Source organism: Capsicum annuum, chromosome 7 (assembly GCF_002878395.1).
Source record: "Capsicum annuum cultivar UCD-10X-F1 chromosome 7, UCD10Xv1.1, whole genome shotgun sequence".
NCBI classification, from domain to species: Eukaryota; Viridiplantae; Streptophyta; class Magnoliopsida; order Solanales; family Solanaceae; genus Capsicum; species Capsicum annuum.
In genome coordinates this window covers 191,466,959-191,473,711 of record NC_061117.1, presented here as the reverse complement: position 1 = coordinate 191,473,711, position 6,753 = coordinate 191,466,959, and positions in this window count along the sequence as shown.

Below are 6,753 nucleotides of genomic sequence, written 5' to 3'. Positions count from 1 at the left end.
TTAGTATTCAATGAGTGTAGGACTACCATGCTGATTGGGGATATAGATATTACTCAATTGATGACTCATGCTCAACAGATTGATGTAGAACAGTTGAAGAAAAAGAAGGAGAGAAATAAGAGGTCTAGGACTTGACAGTTTGAGTATAGTCAGCCTTGGTCTAGAAGGGAAAGTCATTTGCAGTTTCAGGGTCATCCATCAATGTTTGTGCCATCTTCAACCATTTTCTCTTCACCTAGGACCAGGAAAAAGCAGTGAGGTAGGACTTTGAATTCCAGGTACCAGAATAGTGTGGTAAAATAGTGCAGTTATCCAACATGTGCAAAGTATTGTAAGACCCAGCCTGGTGAGTGTATAATAGGTAAAACGAGTTTCTATGGTTGTGCCAAGTTGGGACACAAGATCAAGGAGTGTCTGTATTCTAAGAAAATAAGTTGATATGTTCATCCTTAGACTTAGGGTACTCATCAAGAAGCTTAGCCAAGTCACCCATTTTCTTGTCAGGGCGCATCATCCAGTATTGGTGGCTGTTAGCACTAGAATTAGTTTTGTGCTTTACCCTTCCATCAGGAGTAGAAGAGTTCACTAGATATTGTTACTAGTTTTCTTTGTGACTTTCACCTTGATATAGATGTTTTGTTAGAACTGGGATCAAATCTCTTTTGTGTAACTCTATTGGTTTCTGTGAATTTTGGGGTAGGTCCTGAAAATCTCTCTAAGACCTTCTCAGTTTCTACGTAAGTGGATGAGTTAGTTGTTGCTAGACGAGTCTATAAGAAATGTCCTATCATCCTCCTCCAGAAAGTCACACTAGCTAACCTAATAGAGTTAGTGATAGTAGATTTCAATGTCATTTTGGGTATGGATTGGTTTCATTCATGCTATGCATCAATAGATTGCCATACCCAGTTGGTAAAGTTCTAGTTTCCTGATAAGGTATCTTTTGAGTGGGAGGGTACTTCTTTGTTTCCCAGAGGTCGTTTCATCTTTATCTTACGGCCAAATATTTAACATCAAAGGGTGTATCTATTATTTAGTCGAGTCAAAGACACTAACTCTAAAGCTCTAATAGTTTAATCAGTTCGTGTAGTAAATGAGTTTTCAGAGGTTTTCCTCGAAGATCTGCCTAGGGTACCTCCAGATAGAGAAAAAGAATTTGGTATTGATCTCTATCTTGATACTCAGCCCATCTCTATTCCACCATATCGTATGGCCCCAGTGGAACTTAAAAAGTTAAATGAGTAGCTTAAGGACCTTTCAGATAAAGGCTTCATTAGACCCAGTGTTTCTCTATGGGGTGCTCCAGTCCTTCTCATGCATAAGAAAAATGACGCTCGCAGAGTGTGCATAGATTATAGAGTGCTAAACTAGAGTACCGTCAAGAACAAGTATTACATTCCTAGAATCGATGTCTCTTTCGATCAACTTCAGGGTGCCCAGTGTTTTTTCAAGATTGACCTTAGGTTGTGATATCATCAGTTGAAAGTTAGGGAGCAAGACATTTAAAAAAAACTATTTAAAATGAGGTATGGCCATTTTGAGTTTGTGGTTATGTTATTTGGACTAACAAATGCTCCTACAGCCTTTATGAATATAATGAAAGGGTCTTCAAGTTATATTTGGATATATTTGTCATTGTCTTTATAGATGACATATTGGTATATTTTAGGAGTGAGGAAGAACATGAAGAAAATTTCAGAAGTGTTGTAGATCCTCAAGGACCATCAATTGTATGCAAAATTTGGTAAAAGTGAATTTTTGTTGGAATCTATTATGTTTTGGGGGCATGTCATTTCAGGGGCTAGTACTCATATAGATCCTCAGAAGACTGGTGTAGTGAAGTAATGGCCTAGACCCATCACTCTATCTAATAGCTAGAGCTTCTTGGGTTTGGATGGATACTATAGGATATTTGTTGAAAGTTTCTCCTCTATAGCCACACCATTGTCTATGTTTACCAAAAAGAAAGTGAAGTTTACATGGTCAGATAAGTGTGGTGAGATTTTTCAAGAGTTGAAAGATAGATTGACTTCAGCACCAGTGTTACCTTTGCTAGAAAGGTAAGATAACTATGTAGTATATTTTGATGCTTCTAGAGTTAGGTTAGATTGTGTATTGATGAAAACGGGGATAGTGATAGCCAATGCCTCTAGGCAACGTAAGGATCACGAAAAGAATTATGCAACTTATATTTGGAGTTAGCTGTTGTGGTTTTTGCCTTGAAAATTTAGAGGCACTACCTTTATGGTGTGCATGGTGATGTTTTCACTGACCATAAGACTCTTCAATATGTATTTTCCCAAAAAGAGATGACTTTTTATCACAGAAGGTGGTTGGAGTTGTTGAAATATTATAATATAAATGTGCTCTATCATCTGGGTGAGGCCTACATGGTACGAGATGCACTACGTAGGTTGTCTATAGGTAGTGTGTCATATGTGAAGAAGGAAGAGTGAGAGTTGGCCAAAAAAGTGCATAGATTGGCCCATTTGGGGGTATGTTTGCTCAACGCTGATGATAGGGGAGCAGTAGTTTAAAATTTCTTAGAATCATCTTTGGTAGTGAAAGTAAAGGATAAACAGTGAAATAATCCCATACTTTGCTAGATATTAGAGGTTGTTCAGTAGCAGAAGGTTGAGGTTTTCTCCTAAGGAAGAGATGGTGTCCTTCGCTATCAAGGTTATCAAGGTAGACATTGTGTTTAATACAGACGGGTTAAGGGAAAAGATACTAGCTGAGGCTCTTGGTTTAAGGTATTCCATTCATTCGGGTGCTACTAAGGTGTATCAAAACGTATCAGAAATTAATTGGTGGAATGGTATTAAGAGGGACATGGCCGAGTTTGTAGCCAAGTGTCCAAATTTCTAGCAACTTAAAGTTGAACTCCAAAGAGCAGGTGGTATGTTGCAAGAGATTCGTATACCTACTTAGAAGTGGGAAGTAGTGAATATGTATTTCATCACAGGATTGCCTCATACAAGAGGTTAGCTAACTCAATTTGGGTCATAATAGATCGACTGACTAAGTCAACTCATTTCCTACCTATAAGGACTTCAGATACCGCAGAGGATTATGCCAAAATATATGCTCGTGTATTAATAAGACTTTATGGAATAACCTTATCCATCATTTCTCATAGAGGCGCATAGTTCACTTCATAGCTTTGGCAGTCTTTCCAGAAAGTCCTTGGTATAAAGGTTAATCTTAGTACTGCTTTACATCTACAGAGCAATAGTCAGGCTAAGTGCACAATTTAGACATTAGAAGAAATGTTGAGGGTGTGTGTTTTAGACTTTAAAGAAATTTGGGATGACTACCTACCTTTGATTGTGTTCTGTTATAACAATATTTATCATGCTAGCATTCAGATTAATCCATTTGAGGCGTTGTATGTTCATAGGTATAGATCACCTATAGGGTGGCTTGATATTGGTAAAGCGACTTTGGGCTAGACTCTATTCTTGAGGCTATGGAAAAGGTTCAGTTGATTCATAAAAGATTGAAAACTGTTCAGAACCGTCAGAAATTGTATGCGAATGTAAAAAGGAGAGAGCTACAGTTTGAATTAGGCGATTGGGTATTTTTGAAGGTATCACCTATGAAGGAAATAATGAGATTTTAAAGAAAGGGAGAGTTAAGTCCCAAATTTGCTAGTTTGTATGTGATAGTGAAGCATGTAGGAAAGGTTCCTTACAAATTAAACCTTCCATAAGAGTTACCTGTAGTTCACCCAATGTTCCATATATCGTTGCCTAAGAAGTTCATTGGAAATCTGTCCTTAGTAGTTTCCTTAGAGAGTATTGGGGTTAATGATATCTTGTCGTATGAGGAGATTCCTATAGAGATACTTGATAGACAGTTCCAAAGGCTAAGGAATACAGATATAGCATCAGTAAAGGTTGTTCGGAGAAACTAGTTGGTTGAAGAGGCCACTTGGGAAGCATAAGTAGATAAGCGAGCCAAGTATCCCCATCTTTTCCCTATGAATTCATACTCGGCTTAAGGTGATGGTTACTCTTAGATTAACTCTTTCTTATTCTCTAAGCTATATAACTATGCTTATGTTATAGCATGTATTCATGAAACTCAGCTCAGTCCATGTATTATGTCTCAGATTTAGTTACTTAATCATGATTCAACACATAAGTATTTATTGTACGATCTCAACATTCTTAGTACTTCAACTTAAATGATTTTATTCGATCATAAATGATCCCATGGCAATAATGTAACACCCCATTCTTTTAACTGTTAAGTAATGCCTTAAAAATGAACTTTAGGACCCTTATTTCGTTGGTAGACTATGTTTAAATGTTGTAGGTTATGTTGGGGTGCTTTTGAGTCTCAAAAGTGGGTGTGCATTGCAATTTTGACCCTCTTCTAAGGCTATGCATCATAGGAAAAACACTAAAATCTATTGGATGGGCTTGGCTTTTAGCATGTGTTGCCCACTCTAGGCTTGGCTTTTAGCGTTCACCTCCAACCCTCAAGTTGGCTTTGGCTGTATGCCGCAAATAAAAAGACAAGCTTTAAAGTTTCTCCATTTTGATTTAATATAAGGGATTTAAGGTTTTTCATACCCCTAAATAGTTTCTAATCATTCATAAATAAACTAAGGGGTCTTGAAACATGTTATTTGCACTCTCTTAACCCCAAGTATCCAATACACCATTTAAAACCCTTCCCTTCTTCCCAAGAACAAAATTCAAGTTTCTTTCCTCAAGAACTCAAGAAGTTAAGTTTCAGTTTTTTGTTTTCTTTAAGAATTTGTCTAAATGAAGTATATGGGATTTATGAACAAGGTTATTCTTTCATCCTTGTGCCCAAAGTGCATGGTTTTAAGATTGAGTTTACTTATTTTGAATTAGGGTTCATACCCAAATTTCTATCTTCTTGAAGTATGATACCACCATGTGATTGAAAGCTTTAAGTGAGTTAAGGATTACATATATTCATCTTTTGATTTATAAGATTCATATTGTGATTTTAATTTTATTATTTTAACTGGATATTGTTGAAAGATTTTTAGGTGATTATTGAGCATTATGTTTCATTATGCATTTCTATAAAATAAAGCATGAATTCCAAGTTATAAGTACAAGCATTAAGTTTACAAGGAAGTTTAAGATTTTGAAACTTCATTCACCTAATTATAGCTTGATTCAAGAAAGATTGATGTTTTGATCTAAAGATAAGATATGAAATCCCTAATTGTTCATCTTGGTTATGATTTAAAGTAAAGAGAATCATAAATAGTTTTCATTTTATAAACCTTTAAGCTATTTTAAGGTGGATTTACTAAGTATGAACATATAAGTATTCTGGGAGTAGTATTTAGAACCGAGAAGGGAACACGGATGAACGTATACTAAATTTTTAGAAACTATGAGCCACCGTAGGTTAAGCTTTTTCTTGATATGGATGAAGTTTAGTGATTACTTAAGTTAGGGCTCTATTCTGATGGCAAGGCTAGAATATCTCTCCCCAACACGAGAAAGACCTTAGACTCCATTGTAGCTCCCATGGTTTATCTCGGTTAAAAGAATCTCCCATAAGAAAGAGTAAAAGTATAGCTTTTAGAAATAAAGTGTTATGACTCAAAAAATTTATCCTTATGCTTCATTATTCATATTTATGATCTTGTAGTATTTTGTTAAATGAAGGTCAAGGTTAGTCATTTACACTTAGCATGCATCATTTGAGCATATATATGTATATTCAGTTGCTGTTTTACTTGTGCATTCATCTCTTCATACTCAGACATTCCAGAAGTACTGATCCACATATATGTCTATGTGCTACATCGTCTCATAATGTAGATTCTGGTGATTATTTCAACAAACACGACTGACTACAAGATACAAAATTGTTTACCTTCAAGTTTCTATTTATGTTAGTTTACTTCCCATGTGAGTTTCAAGATATTTAGCTATCATGGGTTAGATTTGGGCTATTTGTAGTCTTACGCACTGTGTGACATCTAGAAGGTACTTCTGGAGCATTACATAACTGCCTTCAAATGTTGTATTCCCATGTAATGCAAGAATTTGTTATATTCCTACTCCTCCTACTCAGTGACTTTGATTTTAGGATCATTTAGTGAGTTAGATTGACGTGGTGAGCTTACATACTTTAGGAGACCCTATTTCATGATTATGGTTTTCTTTACATTTTGACTATTCCTTTGGATTTGGTTTCCTTTACATGTCCCACCACTTTATGGATATTTAATTTTTGATCATTTTTTAGAAGGCTTTGTTTGGACTACTGTGGCTATTGGGTGGTGTCCATCAGTTGTTTGGCTGGTTATGGATCGGTGGTGATAGATATGTATTTAAAACTTTCTTAGATTATGCATGCTATCTTGTTATATATTTGAAATTTAGTCGACCATAGGGTGTGGTGTCTTTGGTTTTGTAAGGTTAGGTGCAGAGGGTGATCTCTGGTCCACGTTAGACTTGGCATACCTGTCATGGCCAGGACTTGGTTCGGGTAGTAGCAAAGGTAGTTCCATAACCTAAGTTTGTTGTGATTGAGTGTCTAACACATTTATATCGAGTAGAGTCTCTGTTATGGGTGAATAGCACTCCACACTTATAAGGGAGAAGCAATGAGACATATAGGAATGCTTCCCATTCTTGTTGTTTTGTTTAAATTTATAGAGTCTAAGGTCGTAGATCTCTCTAATTCTTATTTATTCGCTTTTCAAATCATACCTACCAGACAATCTGAAGCTCATGGAAACTCCTCTGT